Source organism: Mustela erminea, chromosome 3, assembly GCF_009829155.1.
Source record: "Mustela erminea isolate mMusErm1 chromosome 3, mMusErm1.Pri, whole genome shotgun sequence".
Lineage (NCBI taxonomy): Eukaryota > Metazoa > Chordata > Mammalia > Carnivora > Mustelidae > Mustela > Mustela erminea.
The window spans coordinates 78,961,460-78,983,842 of record NC_045616.1 but is presented as its reverse complement, the minus strand read 5'-3'; the positions used below and the strand labels follow the sequence as shown (position 1 = coordinate 78,983,842).

The following is a 22,383-nucleotide window of genomic DNA, read 5'->3' as shown; positions in this document are numbered from 1 at the left end:
TTAGTACACTTAGGATCACAGCAGTATTATTCACAATAGCAAAGACAGCTCAATTATCCATCAGTGGATAAAAAGATAAATAAAATGTGGGATATACATACCACAGGACATTATTCCTCTTTAAAAAGGATTCAGAAGGCACCTGGGTGGCTTAGTTGGTTAGGCATCTGATTCCATTTCAGCTCAGGTCATGATCTCAAGGTCATGGGATCCAGCCCTGAACCCTGCATCCAGCTCCCTACTCAGCAGCAAGAGCTCTGCTTGGGATTCTCTGCCTCTGCCCCACCCCCCCACCTTGTGCTCTTTCTCATGCTCTCTCTCTCTAACAAATAAATAAATCTTTAAAAAGGAATGAAATTCTGATATAGGCTAGAACACAGGTAAACCTAGAAAAATCAGGCTAAGCAAAATAAACCAGACACTAAAAGACAAATACTGCATGGTTTCACTTATTCTAGGGTATCAAGAATAGTCAAATTCATAAAGACTAAAAATGAGCTGCAGGAAGGGAAAAATGAGGAATTTCTTTTAAGTGCATGCTATTTTGTTTTGGAATAATTATGTTGTGGAGATGGGTAGTGGTGAGAGTTGTACAACACTGTAATGCCACTAAATTATAAACTTAAAAATGGTTAAAATGATACATTTTATGTTATGAATATGTTACCATGATTTTAAAAAAGGGGGGGGGATACAGAGAGATTCCGTGGATGCTCCAGTTTCCCCCAGTGGTGACATCTTAAAAACTACACATTATATAACCAACCAGGAAGTTGTCATTGCTATAATCCACTGATTTTGTTCAGATCTCTCCAATTTTACATGTAGTAATTTATGCAGTTTTTACATTTTTTTTAAATGCCTGAAAATAATCAAAAGAATAATATTGTACGACAGGTGAAAGTACATGAAATTCAAATTTCATCTTCCATAAAAATGTCTGATTGGAACATAGTCACACTCATAATGTCTATGTCTACTCTTGTAGCCATCCTGGCAAAATTAAGAAAAAATTGCAGCAGAGACATATGGCCTACAAAGCATAAAATATTTACTACCTAGTCCCTTACAGAAAAAGTTTATTGACTCCTGTTCTAGAGTATAATTAGCTGTCCCCACCTCCAAATAAAAGCAGCAAGAATAAAATAACTTGGAGAAACTACTGAATAACATGTATAACCATAAGCAAATGAATCATAAGGAAAACGATAAATTGTCAAGGGTGATATTTATAAAAAGTTAAGTCGGTGCTATGTGGCCTTGCTGGGAATCTTAGTTGTTCCCAACACACATACTCTTAGCTGTTCTCATTAGGGTGAGTTGAGTGTTGGGGTTTTTTTTCTTTTTTTTTTGTTCTTATATTTTTGGTTATTATACTAATTAATATGCTTTTGGCTTAAGAAACAGAAAAGAGAACCGAATGTATTTTAAATAATAGGAAAATTGTATTACCTTTCATTAAAATGTGAGAAACAAGGGGACTCCAGAGTTGACTAGTTCAAAGGCTCAAAAATGTAATCAAGGAGCCAGGTTCTTTCCACTTTTCTGTTCTGCTGTCCTCAGTTTATTCTCAGGTACACCCCCTCACGTTCTCAACACAGCTGCCATAGCTCACTGCAACCTAAGGTTGGAAGAGGGGAAGAGGCATGTCCCTTCTGCCTGTGCCACTGTAAGGGTAATGTGAACTCTTGCAGAAGTTCCCTGACAGACTCCCTTCCTCAGTTGCTTCACAATGTTATGCTAGCCTTGATGAGAAGAGAATACCATGACCAGCCTACGCTAATCAGGATTCATCCTTGGAGTAGGGAAAAGCCCTGTGTTTCCGAAGCACACGGTCATCTAATATGTGAACCAAATGGGACTTTACTAGGAAGATGTAGGGGAATAAATACTGGGAGGCAACAAGTATGTCTGTCACAGTCACAGTTTGGGTGTCTGTGGGCTTTCACCAGACACCAAATCTGCCAACATCTTGATCTGGATTTCCCAGCCTCCAGAACTATGAGAAATGAAGTTCTGTTGTTTATAAGCTACCATGTCTATGGGACTTTGTTATAGAAGCCCAAATTGACTAAGACGCCATTCAGTATTGCTCTCCATCTGAGTCTTAATGTACTTTTGAATGCTTTCTTAGGTGACATAACTCAGTAGTAGTCATCTCAACTTGTGGGTGGAAATAAAACACTTACATCATCCTGATTCACATAGAATTTCAAATTTACCCAGAGTCAACATGCCCCATCTTTTTAGGAATAGGAGGAAAAGTCTGAGAAAGGTATCTTTGATTGAAATTGAGGAAAGAGGTCAGTATTATCAATGAGAAGGCTTCTAGGACAGTGAAGTCAGAGGGGTGGTATGCTATAGGAGGGCAGTCTGGGAGCTGAATACAAACATGGGAGAGGCATCTGGGGCAAAGGGCATCAGAACTAGAAATGTGGAGTAATGGTAATGCCTCTCCCTTAGACTCAGTTGTCACTCTGACCTGAATTGGAAATCCTAGGGGATTGGAATTTTTAAGATGGAATCTACTAGGGGCGCTTGGGTGACTCAACTGGTTAAGTATCCAACTCTTGATTTTAACTCAGACCATGATCTCAGGGTCATGGGTCATGAAATAGAGCCCCATGTCAGTCTCTGGACTGGATATGGAGCCTGCTTAAGACTCTCCCTCTGTCCCTCCCCACCGGCTTATACACGCGTGCTCTCTTGCTCACTTTCTCTCCAAAAGGAAAAAAAAAAAAATGAAGGCTATTAAATTCCTCAGACTAGTCCAGAAGAAGACTGTCCCAGCCAGAGTTAACCCTAGCAGAGTTAACCCCTGGGACATATCACTCTTTGCTTGCTTCTTACTAGAGGTCCATTGTCCCCGCAATAATAGCTAGAGTTTTGCAGAGCGTTGTGGGACATTGGGCCTGCCACTCCCACAGTTAGACCTCTTTTCTGTCTGAATTATCTGTGATGTTCTCCCTAGAGCCAGAAGGTCCTCACAGCCTTTTTCAGACTTTTGAGAACCTTCTCTGAAATTTCTTTTGCATCCATCTGCCCTGAGTGCATTTGATTGATAACCTGAGTACCATCTGGATCTTGATTAACTACTCTCAGAGCGCCAGGGACCTTTCACGAATGGGGGTATGGAGTGGGGGGCAGGATAAATTCTGAGTATGGCAAGGAGGAGTTAGAAAGAAGTGCCACCATTACTGCCCCCTGATGTTAAATAAATAACACTGGGATGATGATGCTCTTGATGAGCCAGTGGAAGTATGAATGCTAAGAGGGGAAGTGGGAATTAACAAGAAGGATGCTTGATAGCTCAATTACTTTCCCTTCAAAATCCTTTTAGTTTTTGGTTTGATTAGAGAAGAATTTTTGCTTCAAATCCATATACCTATAATAAAACTATACCCAGAATGCTTTTTAAAGAATGTTTTATTAATTCATATCCCTATTCTCTTGAGAAAGGAGATATAAAATCCAACTGCATAGCATGAATAATTATTAGAAATAAAGGGGAAAAAAGATAACATAAAGCAGAGCCAGGAACATGACTATAAGAGCACACCATAAGCACTAGGCATGATTCAGCTGCAAACCCAACTCTGGGCTTACCAGCAACCAACTCAAAGTGGTGAGTGCCCCTAATTATACAGTTCACTTAGCTGATAAGATAAAGACTCCAGTGGCCTAAAATAAGTAAATCATTTTTGGTACTAAGACCAGACAGATGCTTTAGAGAGTCCCCTGTAATGGGACAGTATGAAATGCTGAACAACATGGTCAACCGTAGCTTTACAGGAGATCCAATGATAAACTCTTTCTAATTGCAACTTTCATTATAGCAAATTCTACTCAGGGCAAGGGTGGGTGGGCTGTGATTTCTTTGAAATGTCAGTGCGTGTTCATAACTTTGGAAAGCCAGAAACATACTGCCAATTTAAGACATTTCAATGTTTCAGTGAGGAAAAAAAAAAAACCCTAAGGATCCATCTTCTAGAAGAAAAATGAATTCCTGTCTTTAGAAGCCCTCATATCACTGCTCCCGCCCCCCCCCCCCCCCACGCACACACACTTTTCTCTACGTTCGCATTCCATGGTTTGGCTGAATGAAGGAAAGATTATACTATAATAACTGTTTTTAAAATTAAAAAGAAGCCACCAGTTAAGGAAACCAGGCAATAAATTATAGTGAAAAATGATTCACTCTTATATAATAGTAAATAGATTTTGTGGGTTCTGGAGCTTATACAATTTTGGTCACTCTCTTTAAGGAAAATAATACAAAATTATGAATGTAAAAATTGTATAAAAATAAATATACCTAAAAAGAAAATAAGTCACAACAAATTATTGGTGCAATGGAGATTTGAGTCCTTTCCTTCTGAGATTAGGTAATTTACCAGAAATGCTTACAAAGAAAAGCTTCCTGATTACAACCTGCCCTCCCCCTCCCACCAGTGATGAGCTCCCAGCATTGGCAGGGGCCTGGGCAAGTGAGAGGCCCTGCAGCTTAACCTTCATTAATTCATGGCTTTACAAAGAAACCTTCTGAGTTCCCGTCACTAAGTCTACCAGCTTTTCCTAGAAGAGGAAGCTTCTCTCTTCCTCTGATAATGCAAACTTTGAACTATTATTGACAAGACCACGAAGAAATCAATGTCTTTATTTCTTTGAAAATGACTCCCTATCCATCTGGAAGAAATAATAGCTCCTTGTCTTGCTCTTTTTAAAGTGATAATTTGCCCTTATTCACATGTCAGGTTCTAAATACGGCTCTCATGCAAGAGAATTTCCAGAGAAGTGTCTGGGACCGATGAGGCGGAATGTGGGATCTGCTCTCCTCTGTGAGGCAAACAGCAAGAAGTTGGGAAAGTCTGATGTTTCTGAGTGTATTTTCTGTACATCTTGTCCTCTATTCAAATCAATTTTACTTGTATTTCTTGTATGAAGAGCGGTAATCAAGCTGCCACCAAAGAGCTGTGAAAATATTGACTTCAGCTTTGTTCCTGATGAATTTCAAAGTGGAAAAGCCAGATGGGAAAACAATTGCCAATCTAAAAAAGTAAAATCTACTTCTAGAAAAATATTGCCAATGACTCAGAAAAATTAGAATTTAAAAATGAAACCTCAAGGACACAGGTTTTGCTGAGATTGTTTTCTCTTTGCTTCTGGTACTTTTACTCTGGAATTTAAGCTGTGTTAGCACAGTCGCTACACAATAGACTTCCGGTGGTGAGAGGATAGAGTCATAGGTTGAGTTTAACTGAAGGGAGGCAAGGCCCTCTAATGATTAATACAAAACACAAAGTCGTCAGATTACTGGGTATTTACCCTAAAGGTACAAATGTAGTGATCCAAAGGGGCATGTGCACCCGAATGTTTATAGCAGCAATGTCCACAATAGCCAAACTATGGAAAGAACCTAGATGTCCATCAACAGATGAACGGGTAAAGAAGATGTGGTATATATATACAATGGAATACTATGCAGCCATCAAAAGAAATGAAATCTTGCCATCTGCAACAACGTGGATGGAACTAGAAGGTATTATGCTGAGCGAAATAAGTCAATCAGAGAAAGACAATTATCATATGATCTCCCTGATATGAGGAATTTGAGAGGCAATGGGAGGGCTTGGGGGGTAGGGAAGGAAAAAATGAAATAAGATGGGATTGGGAGGGAGGCAAACCATAAGAGACTCTTAATCTCACAAAACAAACTGAGGGTTTCCAGGGGAGGTGGGGGAGGGGAAGATTGGCTGGATTATGGATACTGGGGAGGGTATGTGCTATGGTGAGTGCCATTTAGTATGTAAACCTGGCAATACACAGACCTGTACCCTGGGGCTAATAATACGATATATGTTAATAAAAAATTAAAAATTAAAAAAAAATTTTAAATAAAGTGGTCAGATTTTTAAGAACTCAACAAATGGTTTAACACATGAAGATTCCTTTACGTGCCTGCAACAGTGCCTCAGAGTCACTGAGCCACTGGCAGTGGCTGAACATCAGTGATTCCCTCCAGGTCCCTGGAAAGTGGCGTGTGATGGGAAACTAGGTGAGTGTCAGTGCACAGGGGGAGGCCAGGCTCTGAGCCAGGCCTGGAAAGCAAAGCCAGGGCTTCTCAGAACTCATTATTCAACCTTCTGACCCAGGGGGCTCTGGAGAAATCAGGGAAACCTTTTAGAATTGACGCCCTTGTTTAGAAGGCTGTAGAGCTGCCAATGAGACCCTACCAAGCTGACCCATAGGATCAAAGCATGTAGGAAAGGAATGGGAGATGATGCAGAAGAAGGAAAAAAAGGCAGTAAAGGAAAGTAAATGTCAGTTCAAGCCTAAAGTATGGAGAAGAAACACTGACAGCTCTGAAGCATTTGACTATAGTGAACTCTCAGTAACTCAGAATAGTGTCAAAGGGATCTGAGGTGCATAAAAACATAAACTATGTGTTAATTTTTAAAGTAAATGTAAATTTATTATTTTAAGGCATATTCCTTAATAGTTAAAGAGCTGAGGAAGCAAGTAGAAAACCTCCTGGGGCTATTGTTTTTTTTTCTTTTTTAAATTCCCATCTTTGTCTGGGATACACCAAGGCTTCTAGTTCTCTTGTTCCACCACGTTCTACCTAATTGTTTTCTTAAAGATTCTATTTATTTATTTGACAGAGAGATCACAAGTAGGCAGAAAGGCAGGCAGAGAGAGAGGGGAGGAAGCAGGCTCCCTGCTGAGCAGAGAGCCGGATGCAGGGCTTGATCCCAGGACCCTGAGATCATGGACCTGAGCCGAAGGCAGAGGCCTTAACCCCACTTAACCCCAGGCGCCCCTCCTGGGGGTGTTTAAATGCTCGTGGATGGCGGCAGGCAGGGGTAGTATAATTGGGTCAATTAAGTGTTATAAAATAGATGCTAAAATTACTTTAAGTACTTGAACACGGTTTGTTTCCTTCAGAAGACTGAACGGAATTTCAGCATTTGTTTTGCATAATACTGCTCTGATGGAGTCTGTCTCTTGAGCTTATTCTGCACTCTCTTTTTTGCAGGTGATAAAGAATGTGGTCTCATCCTGTGCGGAACATGTTAGTATATTGCAGCAATCATCACGTAACACTGGTTCCCATTTTCTATTTACTCCATACCAGGCTCTGTACTGATCTCTTTCTGCATATGCTTTTTGGGATTTTTTGTGTGTGTATGTGTGAATTAATAATCTCCACACACTAAAACATTTAAAAGAAACTGAAGTGCACAGAGTGAGATGTTCATAGAGTAAGTCTTCCATTCTTTTTCCCTAAACATTCTGCCCAGAGTCAGTCAGCTCATGCGCCCCCACTGTTTGCCTTCCAAGAGAGTGTGCTGAGCATTTAGGATACATTACCACTTTTAGTCCTCACTACAACACTACAAGGCAACTACTATTATTAACAGATGAGGAAGCTGTGGCACAGGGCGTACTTGCCCTAGATCATAAGAAAATAGAACTGGGATCAGAACTCACATCCGCTTTATCACGGCTGCACTTCCTTCCCATTATCCTTACTCCAGATGGCCTCAAAGCCTGGGCTCTACCTTCTCCCCCATCTGCTTGTCCAAATCCCACCCATCCTCCAGGGCCCCCACTCAGAATAATCCTACTAGCAGTTCCTGAGTGCTTACTGTGAGCCAGGCTCTTGTATACTCGATCTTTAATCCTCACGAACGTTCTGTGAGGTACCTGCTATTATGGTCCTCATTAACAGAAGTGAAACTGAGACTTCAAAAGCCCCACAGATAGTAAGTGCCAGAGGCAACACTCAACCAGGACAGCCTCATCTGAGGTCCTTGCCCCGCAGCTAGGACACACTGGCACCGCAAAGTCCTCCCAGAACCCCAGCCTGCAGTGACTTCACTCCTCTGGGGACAGCCTTAGCCCTTCCTGTCACAAACCAAGATGGCATCTGCTTGCAAGTCGTCCTCTCTTGTTCTCAGGCAATTCAGCATTCTAGGTTCTTCTCTTCCAACTTTGCTGTCACTCTCAGAGTGCAAAGACTATTTTTAATGCTGGATCGTAATATTTAGGAAATGCTTGGCAAACATTAAGTGTGTAATAAGCAATTGGTTTATTATTTTAAAAAAAATGTTTTAGTGCCACATGAGCGGTTGTAGAAATCCCAGTGAGACTTTTCGAAGCAGAACAAGAAACTGGACTCATGAAAATCGAACTCTTCAAATCTCTGTCTGGAATTATGTCATCAGCATACTTAACTTCTGGAAAATCAACTCTATGTGCACTAGGGAAAAATGAGAGCAGGAAAAGGGCGGCTGACCAGTGGGTGATTTTGCCCACCACTGTTCTCCTGGTGCTCCAGCCTCAGTGTGGGCACACCCCCAGATGGCCTGACACTTTCAGTAAAGCAGGGAACCTGCACGGCTCTCCTTATAGCTCCCGGCACAGCCACATGAAGCCCCCGAGCCCATAAAATATGCTGAGGAAAGTCTTTGGTCTTGGCGCTCGGAAGCTTCATTTGGGTAGCAGCACCCACTGGCCACCATTTTTGAATGAAATTAAAACTCTCTCCTCCTAATTTCCATAAACTCAATGGCGTCTCAAATTCACCTCTGTTTCCTAAGTGATATAAAGTCCAACATACCACTCCAACCCACTTGTCCCAGGCAGATGGTCTATCTCAAGGCAGTAAAAGATTCACAGCGGCTGCTCCTGCTGGGACAGGGTGGTGGAAGGTAGGGGGCATGGAAAGAAGTACAAGAAAAAAGACATTTCCATTGGTTTGACTAAGAAATAGGAGGGATTTTGGCCATCCTCTCTGCCATAATGTCTACAGGGAATTGTCCTGGCTGAGCCACTCCAGCAAATCAGCCAGGAAGAGCAGAATCTCTTTTTCATTTCAGAGAGAAAGAGGCGGGCAGCTTGGAGCAGGGAGAGAAGGGAGTTGGTGGGAAGTTTGGGGCCAAGGGCAGTCAGAAACAGAAATGTGAAAATTGCAGGCACAGAGAGGATTCCTAAAAGTGTTGACCCCTCTCTAGGCAAAGAGAGAAGTGGAGAAGTAGTCATGAGAGCAGTGGGTGTGAGCTGGGAATCCTGAGGGTACGGTCTACTCCAGTCTGATATGAGTATCTGTTGACTTTGGCTCATCAGATTTCCGTGTGTGTGTGTGTGTGTGTGTGTGTGTGTGTGTGTGTGTGTGTTTGTTTTTCAACAAGGAGACAGCTCTCCAACAGCTACATTTCTAGTGCTGAAGTAGGTCCCATTTCATTCTTCCCAAACATAGTTGATAGGTATTAAAGGGGAGAAAAGAGACAGCTCTGTACTTTCATACAAAATTCTTCATTTAAGGGTCAGTTAAACCTTTTTTTTTTTTTTTAAAGATTTTATTTATTTATTTGACAGAGAGAGATCACAAGTAGGCAGAGAGACAGGCAGGGGGGGGGGGGAAGCAGGCTCCCTGTTGAGCAGAAAGCCTGATGCAGGACTCAATCCCAGGATGCTGAGATCATGACCCGAGCTGAAGGCAGAGGCTTAACCCACTGAGCCATCCAGGAGCCCCAGTTAAAACTTTTTTATTGTTTGGTTCTCCCTCTATATTCTGTTTCCTGTTTTCCCATTTGGCAGTGGTACTCCCCTCCTTGCCCCTCTGTGCCCCACCACCCTCCAGTCTCTTTCTCTACTTTCATTTCAGAGGTTGACAAAATCAGAACGTTATTTAGTTTTGAAATAGTCACTGCAGAAATTTATGAAATCTTTTTATCTAAAGGTTTTACCAAGGAAAGGTCTGAGTCTTTCTTCTTTTGTGACAGTTGAGGGAGCCCATGTGTCTTGGGGGAGGGCCTGGTGCTGGTGACAGAGCAGGTGGCCTCTCAAGGACCCCTCCCCCTGGTATAGAAACACCTGATCCCCAGAGTAGGGGCAGAGCGTGAAAATGGGAAAAGCTTCTCTGTTTCCTCCTCGAGATCCAGCGGGAGGCCCGGCCATTTTGGCAAATAATGGTGGCTCACTGCTGCCACTTTATTAAGTGATTGATTTGGAAAGCAGATTGCTGAGAATGTCAAAGCAAAGCAGAACCTTGAAAACTGCTTTTAGGTGAGGGCCCTCCTGATGCACACTCTGGGGTTCTGGGGTGCCTGTGCATGCAGGGGTATCTGAAGTCTTTTCTCATCAGCTGTGTGGGGTGGACAGACCCTTCCCGCATAAAGCTACACTGGGAAGTGAGGACTGGGGGGTCTGAGGCAGCTTCAGTTTTCTGAGACTATATTATGAAAGCAACTAAGTAACAAGAAATAATCACTTGGGCTATAAAGCAGGTTAGTGCTTTATTTAAGCCAGTGAAGACAGAAATAGTCTAACAAATCATAAAACAGAAACCTGAGAGAGAAGGGGGGTGGGGGGAAGACAAGTGTGCATCTTCGAGTTCTAAATACACTGCCCTGTTTGGCTGTGCTGGTCTAAGAGCAGCCTGCGCTGGCCCTTTCCGGACTTCCACCTCTAGGTTCTTTGTTCCTTCCCCTTGGCCTCTGCTTCCTGAGGTCAGCCCCACTTCTTCCATAAGCCTTTCCTCGGGCCACCAGATGCTCCCAGGCTTCAGGAAACACTCCTTCATCTGTCCTTCCCAAATGTTCCGGTGACTGGAGGCCCTCTAAGCTCACCATGACACTGATGATCTGAGGTGCCCAGAACTCATCAATAGCCATGACAGCCACCCTGCTGCTCAGGGAGCTCGGCTAAGGCCTGCCCTGGGCCTACAGTTCATGGCTGGGGGGTTAAGACCAACCTTTTAAAGGAAGGAAAGCAAATGACTGAATGACAAAGTTTGATTTGTCATGTTTTCTACTTGTAAGTGAAACCACATTCGGGAAAAATGGGTGACCATAAAGTTGACATCCATCTATCTGTATTTTTCATCAGTCTTCTGTGGGGAAATTTTTCTTCTACTTCTTAAGAGAAAATAAAAGCCACTGGAGAGAAACACCCTCAAATTCTTGCCACATACCTTTCTTCTACCCATCCTTTCATGGGCTCCCTCCATTCTAGTTGAAGAGATTGCTCATTGCCACACTCAATGCTAATGCTATTTCCCTTTCAGCCTGATGGGCTTTGCTCTGTTCTAGTCCCTTCTCCTTCCTGCTGCCTCTCTTGCTACTGCTTCATTCCATCAGCATTTAAACCAGTTCAAGTTTCTCCCAACCCAAAACAATTCCCTCCTTTGTTTCCACGTTCCTTCCTTATGGATTAACTATACTTTCATCATTCTGTATTCTTGATGCTCTGGCATCTGAGGCCTTGCTGACCAGGGAGGGTCCACCTCTCTCCAAGTTAGCTAATTTCTAGAGACAAAAAACAACTCACCTGTCCTGTGTACACTAGCCAATTCGGAACCCATACCCCAACCACCTCTTTTACGTGGCTCTCACAGGACTGCTGCACTTGGTCCACTCTCCTCCTATGCTAATTACCCCAGGCCCAGGTACCAGACAATACAGACAGGCCCTCTGCTCCAGAGCTCACCAGAATTAGTCCCGCTAGCCAATTCTAAGCCCACTCACCCTGCCTTGCCTTGCCTTCCTGTAAAATCCACAAGAAAGTCTTCTGCCTGTATTTTCCCCCATTTTCCTCTGCCTCCTGACTGACCCTGGTGCTTCCCGAGTGTGGCCCAGTGTGGCCCATCTGCCCCTCCTTTTGGGAACTGTAACAAACTATGTTTTCCATGGCAGTGGTCTTCTAATCTGCTAGCTTCCCATTACTGGAATAATAATGAAAACTAATTTTAAAACATCCACCAACTTCCTTATCTGTTTACCTTTGGCTTTAGTCAAGTATATTGAAACAGGTATCTACACTCACCATCACCACTCCCTTACTCTCCACTCTGAAGTTCTCCTATAATCTGGCCTTTCTCCCAACATTTCTCTAATACTGCTCCTGTCAAGATCACTAAAACCTTGTTGCTAAAATTTAAGGTGGCTTTTCTGGCATTATTTGATTTAAGCTCTAAGCGGCATCTGATACTGGTAACCACTGCGTTCTTGAACTGCTTTTCTTTGGCTTTAGTGATACTTATCTTTTCTACCGCAATTTCTTAGAATCCTTTGTGGGTTCCATTTGTTTATCTCTTAATTGCAGAATCCACAGAAAATTCAACAGTATGCTTGTCACCTCCACATGGCTATCCACCAGCATTTTGGAATGGGGATATCCTAAATTGCGATCGTAGCTCCCCCGAAGCCCACTCCCGCACTGTATTGCCTTTCTCATGAACAGCACCTGTCATCCCTGTTGTTGCCCTGTGGGGTCAGAGTTTCCATGGCATCCCTGGCTCCTCCCTCTGCCATATTCCCCACATCTAGTCAGTCACTGAGGCCTACTATCAGTTTTACTTTTTCAATTTTTTAAATCCATGTATTTCTCTCTTTCCTATTTGTCCCTATGTTAGTTTGAGTTCTTTTCTCTCTCACCTGGTTAATCCAACAGCCTCCTAAATAGTCTCAACTCTATTTTTGTTCCCTTCCTTCCATTCTTCCCACTGGGCCACAGCACTCTTTCTTTGCATTCCCATCGGAGCACGCAACCCCCTTCCTCCACTCTATACCCCTCTGATTGTGCCTCATTACCCTTAGGACACAGTCCAGATTTCCCCACATGCCTTCAAGGACTTTCATCTTGAGTTCTTTGCTTGCTTCTCTTATTTCCTTTCCTGTCATCCCTTCCGCTCCCCCATCATAGTGAACTGTCAGCTGTGTCCTGAATGCTTTCTCATCTCTTAACCTTTGTCTGAGCAGTACCATAGGCTCTCTTTCCTTCTCCTGTTCCTGGCCCACTCTAACTCATTATCAGATCCCTGGTTAGGGATACGAATCCCAGCCTAAAGTTTTTTCTGATTTTTAGGTGGTTCCAGAGCCAAAAGAGTAACTCCATCAAGAGTCTTACCACACTATTACCTGCCTGGTAGTGATAAGCACCTTGATGGTAAGCCCATCTCTGGCTCACTGTACCCTTTCTAACAGTTTGCACAGTGCTGACACAAATGCTTGCCGAATAAACGACTGTGATTCCAACCAACGCTTGTGGGCAAGAGTGATTCCATAAGATGGCCTGTCCTGAGAACACTACCATTATTGTCCTCATGTTCCTTTCGTCATCAAGAATAATACTTCACTGAGTGCTTTCTGTGTGTCATGCTATTTTTCCAAGGGTAGGGAAAAAAGCCAGACCACTTCCTTATTTACTCCATTGACATGGCATTTAAATAAAGTCACTTTCATTTTTCTTTATCCCTGTGGTGATTACAACTGAGATCATTCTTGTGGGGGAGGGTGTATAGAAGCCCCAAGAACTAATCACTGACCTTGAGCAACAGTGATCTCAGGGGGATAGATTTCCCCGTTATCCATGATATATTTTGACCATGTGCATCAGAAGCCTGGAAACGTTAAGGCCAAATCATCACCACTTAAAAAATACTTGTTTAGGGCTTATTTTTCAGTGGGTGGAACTGGACCACATTTCCCATCTCTAATTAGTTCTGATAATTAAAACATTAATAAGTTAAGCCATCTTTTGGGTTGCTTGTAGAAATATAATTGCTAATATGATATGCTAATATTAATTGCTAATTTGGGGGAAAGGAAGTCATTGTCAGGCACAACAAAGTCACTATTTCTGAGTTAGTTGAATTTTTGATGACTTCCTAGAGCAAACAGATGTTTCTACACGTGAGGCTTTGAGCATATCTAACAGAGGCTATAAATAATATTGTAACTTACATATCTGACACTGGCCACTGCCATCTCCAGAGTCTTTATCCACATTTGTTATAAAACAGTTTGCAAAGACCTAACAGGAAGAGACAGACAATTCCTGGATTAAATTATTCCATTTAATCTTCAGAGAGAAGAACTGATGCATTTAATGCTTCCTTACCCCACCATTCAGACTGGGAGGAAAGGTGTTGTCTCAGTCCTCTTGGGCTCCCATAGCAAGTACCATAGACTGGGTGGCTTATAATAAAAGAAATTTAGTTCTCCCAACTTCCTTATTCTAAACAGACTAAGATAAATGGATCTTGCCCTAAAGTAGAGAGGGGATCCCAAAAGAAAGGTGGGCAACTAGTTAGGATCTTGGGGTGGTGAGAAGAGATAAGCTGTTGACCAGAGGAGAGCTGTTCTCAGCAAGAGAGACCAAGGGAGATAAACCTGAAGCTACTTCCACTGGAGAGAGGCCTTGATGGCACAGCAGTCACCTGGGGCCGGGGCCGGGTGGGGCCAGGGGCAGGGGCCAGAAGGAGATTCCATCAGATTTTTGGGGATGCATTTTGGCTCCCTCCTCCCCTCTCTCCATAGGGTGATTCTGAGGGGCCCGATACAAGTGCCAGCATGTTGGAGAAGAGGTAAATAAAGGAGAGAGGAAGCTAACAACACCCAGTTCTCCACAGCAAGCCTCCAAGCCGGAAGCCAACTTGTGTTCAGATGAGAATTAGGTTGGAGTTAAGATGTTAAACTGTTCTGAATTTTGAACATCAAAAGCTGATGTTCTTGGGCCTGAAAAGCTATTGGATCTGCCTGAGATTTTATCTAGGGCCTAGAAAAATGGTCTCTGTCTACTAGGGAATGATGGGCAACATTAAAATTGCTTTCAAATTCACCGTCAATTGAGACTTACTTCCTGAAAGAAATGTATCATGTAGGCATTTTGACATGTTTGCTTTAAAAAAAAAAAAAATGCAGCTTGGGGCACCTGGGTGGCTCAGTGGGTTAAGCCGCTGCCTTCGGCTCGGGTCATGATCTCGGGGTCCTGGGATCGAGTCCCGCATCGGGCTCTCTGCTCAGCAGGGAGCCTGCTTCCCTCTCTCTCTCTCTCTGCCTGCCTCTCCATCTACTTGTGATTTTTCTCTGTCAAATAAATAAATAAAATCTTAAAAAAATAAATAAATAAAATAAAAATAAAATTAAAAAATGCAGCTTGATACTTTATGGCTTCTTTTTATGTGTCCATGGGTATGTACATACATACATATCATAGATCTATGATATACATATCATAGATCTATGATATGTATGTATGTATGACTTTAATAGTTAGAAGCATATTTATAATTGTTCTAGTCCAACAATCTCATTTCCTAAATCAGGAAAATTAAGTTTCATTAAGCTCTCTTTCAGTGTCCATGTTTTATGATTTTATAATATGGATAGCCACTCATAAAAGATACTGAAATAAACCACGCTTTTCTCTTATGGATATGTACTAGGTTATCTTCAAACAGAGTGAAGTAACCTCTGGTGTCAGAGAGGTGCTCCAGATACTAACTGCTCACTGCTTCTCACTGCCTCTGCAGTGACTGCTTATGCAGGAGACCCAAGGATGCTTGCTGCTTTTTTTTTGCTTTTGCTTTTTTTTTTTAATAGACCAGAGATCTGCCAGCCTAAGTAACTGCAATATTCGACCAAGAGCCAAGCCTGGAAGTCCAAAAACAGAGTCCAACATTGCCCTTGTTTTAGATAAGATTATTTCTATTCACCTTCAGAGAACATTTGGGTCCCCCACCTGCCCAGAGATTCAGGCTTGCAGGCTTACAAGATGTCAGTCCTTCCAGAGAACCTTGGTTCTGCATCCCTGACCTTTTTTCCCCACCCCAAGGGCACAAAGATGGGAAGATATATCAAAGATCTTAAAGCAGGAAAATGGAAGTAGACAATGACCATACTCCATTAATCTCATTCCTTCTGAGTTCTCCATTTAACATCACCAAATTCTCTCTGTTATAGCTCATGAACCACTTACCATGCCTATTATGGTGATTGGTGGGTGTGGGAAAAGATGGCTCTCTTCTTTTGCAGCTTGGCAAGCATTCTGCGGTTGACAGAGCACCAAAAATCTGAATCCCCCTTCCCTTCTCTTCTCAGGCCCCTAAAGTCTAGAAATAGATGCAGTGACTGAGTGGTTAAAATGTCAGAGGAAAGCGGCAGTTATCTGTAGCTCTGTGTCAGGACCTTGGATATTTGAAAAAATACTGAGTACAGTGAGGAATGTGTGGAACTTACCTGAGAAATCCCTTAGGTGATGCACAGATAGAACCCAGGGGTGTCTCAATGGCCTGACAGACAGAAAGAGCAGGAGTCCTGAACACCAAGACCTCTCTTGTGGCCTGAGGTGTCCTAGTTCAGCTTGACCTACAAGAAGATGCAGCTTGTACCAGCTCTGGGCTCACCAGCCTCCTTAGCCTTCCAGAGTATACAGGTCCCCAGAGTGACCCTGCCCAGCTTGCTCGTCACCAAGAATTCTGAAGCATAGGCTCTATAGGCAAAGCCAAGAACCACTCCATTGGTTTGCTGAGATACCCTATACAAGATGACAAAGAGCTTTTCCAGGAAAAAAGTGGAAGTCTTAACAGCAAAAAGCTACTACTAGAGTAACTCCTAAATCTCAGTGATTTAAGACGAGACAAGTTATTTCTTGAAAACACTGAAGTCCATCTTTGGCAATTGGACTCAGGCCATGTCAGGGAGTGGTTTCGCCATCTTCTATGGCCTCAGAGTTCTCCCCTGGGGCCTCTGTGTCTTACTCTTGGTGATGGAACCAAGAGAGCATGAAAGGTCCTCTGAGAGGTTTTAGAGAGTTTGGACACATCATGGCCACTCACATCCAGAATCAGCCCATGCCTCACCCTGCTGCAAGGGCTCGGGACAAGTGGTTTTGCCATATTCCCAGGAAGAAGAGGTCACCATGGTATTGGTGGCGCCGGCAGTCTCAGCAGAACCAGGTGAGCTTCCGGGGGTGGGGGGGGCACAGGAAGCAGGATGTGCAGGGACTACAAGCCACACAACTTGGGCAAGGAGGCTGGTCCTGCCATTTACAGCTGTAAGGCAGGGTAATGGTTCTGATCTCATGGGACGGTTATGAGGGTTCCATAAGAGGACTCCCATGAGTACGGGACTTAGAACCACAACTGCACTGTAGTAAGTGACTGAGGGATAGTAGCTGTTTATGAATGGGAAACACCTATACCAGGCCCAAGAGAAGAACATGAGCTGCTTTTGTTTCTCCTCTCTCGTTTATTATTTCAACTAAAAATGTTCTTTCCTTTTTTTTTTTTTTTTTTTTTTAAGTAGGATCCATGCCCACTGTGGAGCCCAACACCAGGCTTCAACTCATGACCCTGATATCAAGACCTGAGCTAAGATGAAGAGTCAAGTGCTTAGCCGACTAAGCTAGCTGGGCACCCCTAAAATGTTCTTTTCTAATGTCTGAGGTCCTTCCTGGACCTCCATCTGCTTCTCCTTTTCTTTCCCATTTTTCTTCTTTGCAGCAGCTTTGGATGGCTATTTCTGTTCTGGATTTTAATTTTCTCCATTACACACCCTCTGGTTGTAAAAATCTTCTTTGCTTATGCTCTATCCTCTGGCCTCCAGTTCCCTCCCCACCATCAAATACCTTCTGAAAACCTCCTCTTAATGAGACTTTGTCTTTATTGCCCATTTAAAGAATCTTTCTAAAGTAAGTGGCATGGTCCCCTTTGGTTTTCTACTTTTCTCTCCGTGTACTTTATCAATTCTCACAGGAAATAGACCCCAGGCAAACAGGGCTATTAGAGGCAGCAATGCCAGTAACTGGCAATCAATCAGATTTCATGGAGTTCCTTGGACACTGATGGGACAAAGTCAGAAAATAGAACCGGAGGTAATCAACAGTCTTTGTCATACCTTACCTATGTAAATGCAATCTAGAGAATTTTGGCTGGCTTCCTCATCACATTTTGTTTTATTCACAACTGTCGCTTCCTCACCCTGGACCAACGCACATAACAGGTATTCATAACTTTTTTGCTAAAATAATCAATCTTTGTCTGAAGAAGGGAGAGTTAGCAGCAGAAGATAGGTAGTAAATGAAAACAAGGTAACATTTAAGAAAGACTGCTTAGTTTCTTCTGGTAGTCTCTGCCATAACTTTTTACAGAATTTTTAATTATAAGATTAAAGTCATTATTAAGAAGTATTGTTCCTCACATCAAAAAGAGTATTAGTCAGGGTGCCTGGGTGGCTCAGTCAGTTAAGCAGCTACCTACAGCTCAGATCATCATTCCAGGGTCCTGGGATGGAGCCCCACGCCTGGCTTCCTCCTTGGCGGGAAGCCTGCTTCTCCCTCTGCCCCTTCCCCCACTTGCATTCCTGCTTTCTCTCTAAGAAATAAATAAAATCTTTTTTTTTTTTTAAGTATATTAGTAGTGTTAGAAGGGCTAGCACATTTTATAAAAATATATGTCTTTAGGAACTAAATGGCCATTCTTCTTCATTATTCATTTTCTCTTAAAAACTGTCAAAAAGACACCTCCTCCACATTCACTTTAATTGAAAAAAGGTAATTACCCATATATTCTTGCCAGGGAAATTTTAAGCTAATAAAAAAAATTCAGAGTTCTGTTGAGTTAATCCTGATTTTAAAATGATTTGTATAGTTACCTTTCAAATGTTGAAGATAAAACACACTAGAGAAGCTTCCCGACATTTTGTTCTGCTTCCCTTCTCATAACAACCAGCGTTACATTGAAAACACAGAAAAGACAGATGATTTTTAACTTTATGCTTGATGTCTGCATGTGCACATACTTAGGTCTATGAGACTTAAAGCCAATTCTCTATCATTGGGGGGCTGCTTTCAAAGCTGACAGATCTTTCAGGCCTCTTTCCTTCCTCCTCCCTCTTCCAGAGTTCATGTGCACACCCACAGAATCTTTAAGAGGTTAAGAGAAATTGGATCACAGATGTCAGTTTATTTTGCCTCTTGTGAGACACTGTTAAAAAAGTTTGCACCAAGAGAGATAAGGTAATGGATACTCCATTAAAAAAGCTGTGAACTGGAGGGTATTATGCTGTGCAAAATAAATCAATCAGTGAAAAACAATTATCATATGGTTTCACTCCTCTGTGGAATATAAGAAAGTGCAGAGGATCATAGGGGACGGGAGGGAAAACTGAATGGGAAGTCATCAGACAGGAAGAAAAACCATGAGAGACTCTTAACTATAGGGAACAAAGGGAGGTGGGTGGGAAGATGGGGTAACTGGGTGATGGGCATTAAGGGAGGCATGTGATGATGAGCACTGGGTGTTATATGCAACTGATAAATTACTGAACACTATATCTGAAACTAACAATGTACTATATGTTGGCTAACTGAAATTAAAAAAAAAAAAAAAAAAAAAAAAAAAAAAAAAAGCTGTGCCTCAGGAGTACCAGAAACACCTCTCTCCTCTTTGCAGGGGTAACTACCATTGCTTCTTCTGTTGCTCCACCCAGAGAAACTCTCTCCTTGGCCCCTGGGATGGACTGGGAATGGCAGGGACTAGGGCTGGTGAAAGCATGAGCTTCCATGTCCACCCCTCCTCCCTCTACGCTCCCCCCCCACCACTTCCTATAGTGTCTCAGCAGTTGGCTATCCTTTCCTGAACAGATCTACTGATAAGGAAATGAGGTCAAATTAGCACGAAGTATCATTTTGAGAAAGAAATACTCAGCAATGTCAACATTTTGGAGAGTGGCACAGCTTTGCCAAATATGTCAAGTTTCTGGTTTTTGGGTAGCAGTTACCACTTTATAAGAACTAGTCTAGATTTCCTTATACTCTGACCCTGTACCTCTGGCTTTCATCTTCAGGATCTTGAGTGTTAATTCAAGTTACAATGTTAATACTCTGGGTTATTATTTCACTAAATTGTTACATTCCCACTGTGGGAATTTCTACCATGAAAATTTATTCTAGGAAAATAGAAGGGTTTTTCTTCTTCTTCTTCTTCTTTTTTTCTAAAATAAAATGCTATAGAGGTGCCCAGCTGGCTCAGCTGGTGAAGTGTGAGACTCTTTATCTTGGGGCTGTGAGTTTGAGCCCCACGTTCAGTGTAGAAATTATTTAAAAATAAATAAATAAATAGCCATATAATAATAATTAAAAACCAATAAAAGTAGAGAAACAATTTAAGAGTTAACATTTGGTTTTACTTGGGAAAATGAATACAGGAAACCTCATTTAAAGGGGAGTTGGGAAACCCTGAAGGGGGAGCCTTCTTGCCCCTGTTTGCAGATCCCACTAGGAATAAGCATAGTCCAAACCTCCCAGGAGACTGAAGCTTACTTTACCATTACACAAAAGGAAGGAAGTTTTCTCCTTGCCCAGTAACCGTCCAGCCAGTGACAACTATAGCCAACTCAGCAAATGAGAAGCTGCCACAACCCCAAACTCTTGTCCTCTTCCAATGGACTTTTGCTTCCAACAGCCCCCCCCCCCACAAGAGCCTATGTGTCCCTATAAAAGAACACTCCTCTCCTAAGTGATCTGGACTTTCCAATGGTTGCTATAGTTTGCATGTCCAGTATTGCTATTCCCCTGTTCCCAAATAAACTTCTTTTACTGATAAACTGGCTAGTTTATTTTTTAAGGTTCACATGTTATAAGCTAATTTATTGGCTTCAAATTTTAAAAAGGACCAAAAGAGAGAGTACACAGTTTAAATGACTTTTTTCTTCTAATAAATACAGGAAAATCCTCATAACATAACCTCATATAAATTTGTTTTATCCTTTATACTTTGTAAGTTACTTTGTAAGTTACTTTGTAAGTTACAGCACCTACCACAGGGCGAACAGTCAATAAATGCTTGCTGAGAGAAGGAATGACAGCATAAATACTGTACAATCATCCACTTCTGATCCAGAACAAGTTAACGCAAGAACAGAGAAAAGATGCTGGAAATGGGGATAATTTCCAGATGTTGACGTTAGAGCTGAATCTGTAAGAGGCCTCCCTGCCTCTCTGAGTGATGTCTGAGTTCTTGGGTCACAGATTTAAATTAACCTTTCTCTTTACAACAAACAGTGACTGGTTATGCAACCGGCCAAGCAATTCAAATTCAGAGATGGCCATGGTTTGCCTGGCTTATACATATAAGGAGAACCCTGCTTATTTCCTTGATTCTCGGACAACTGGCCTGAAGAAAGGCACTGTCACATTCATTTCCTACCTGCCTTCCACTCCTTCCCAAGGGCTGGTAGTGATCTCTTAACTAGGTGGGCAGTTATGGCGGAAACTCGGGCATTTTCCTGAGTTTTATGGGTGGGGGTAACTACAAGATCAGACGTGAAGTTACAGAGCCTACCTTACCACCAGGCTACCTATCTTGAACAGAAAAAGGGCCTAAACTGAGCTGTGAGCTGTTAAAAGACTCACAGGGTAACACGGAGAAACTGTTCATCCAGGAGTACTCATTGCGGCGTGATGTGGCTCCTGATGAGCTCTAAGGGCAAACCGCATTCTGAGCGCAATGTTGAGTCACGCATTCATTTATCATATGGGTTTCCCCGACACTTGGATTATATTCTAAACCACAAAATACAGTAAATACAGTTAATACAGTAAAACCTACACATGATTCCTGTGCCTCAGCAGTGTTTGAAAAAGGATCTATTTTTAAAATATCGCAATCTCCTACACAGTTCTAGGTATCGGTCTCTTCCACAGTGTTTGGAAGAACAGACGCCGGGACGCCCCTTCCTCCGGCCTCCCACACCCGGCAACCTCTCTTCCGGTCGCAGCCTTCGGAACCACGGTCTGCCTCCCGGGATAGCCAGTAACACAGGGCAAATGTAGCCCCTGCAGTGCCCCCCGCTCCCCGGCGCCCCAGCAGGGGCTCCCACCGTCGCCTGATCCCACCCAGGGGGAGGCCGTGTGGACGCCCGGCCCTCTGGGCCTCCTGCACTGACCTCTCTCTGGGCGGCGGCTCGGCGGGGAGCACGTGGCTCCGTCGGCGCCGCTCCTGCGAGCGGGCGGAGAAGATCCCGGTCCTCGGCGTCGCCTGAAGACGCCAACCAGGCAGCTGGCGGCGCCCCTTCCGGGACGTGCGTGCGGAGGCCGCGCTGACGTGAGCAGTCAAACCCTAGACGCCGACTTAGCACGCAGGTGCCGCCGGGGGTCAGCGGGCCGCCCGCTGGAGCTTGGCCTCGTGGCGCAGGCGCCGCCGACTGAGAAGATGGCCGCCGCCTGTCCGACTCCGCGGGTGGCCCCCAGACGTCTCCTCACGTGGCTCCCCTTCGGGCGTCACCGGGAGTCTTGCTCCGTGGGGCCCCGTGGTGCCGGCCTGAAGTCAGGGCTTCTGCCCGAGTCTCTTCCTGCGGCCACCGGGCCTCTGTTCAGCCACCCTGAACACTACAGACCAAGCCGTAGGCCAAACGGAAACAAAGCTTTTGCAGAAAATAACATTAAAGTGTTCTTATATCTAAAAGATTACTCCCCAAAATGTTATACCTAGTGGTATCTGGTAAACCAGATCTCAAATATAAGAAAGTCCTGATTTTTAGTGTTTTCCAGAGTCCATGGGGCCAAGGTCAAGCCATCAGTGGTTCAGACTTCTTG

At 43.2% G+C, this 22,383-nt stretch overlaps 1 long non-coding RNA gene across 1 annotated transcript; it reads right to left on the bottom strand.

The window, feature by feature from the left end:
• Positions 1 to 1,393: 1,393 nt before the first annotated feature.
• LOC116586358 lies at positions 1,394 to 21,806 on the bottom strand. The gene is made up of 5 exons (XR_004284002.1): positions 21,735 to 21,806; positions 16,026 to 16,154; positions 15,766 to 15,898; positions 13,749 to 13,818; positions 1,394 to 1,621 (listed from the first exon to the last, which is right to left on the bottom strand). It is a non-coding gene; the product is annotated as an uncharacterized LOC116586358 (long non-coding RNA).
• Between the last annotated feature and the right edge of the window lie 577 nt (positions 21,807 to 22,383).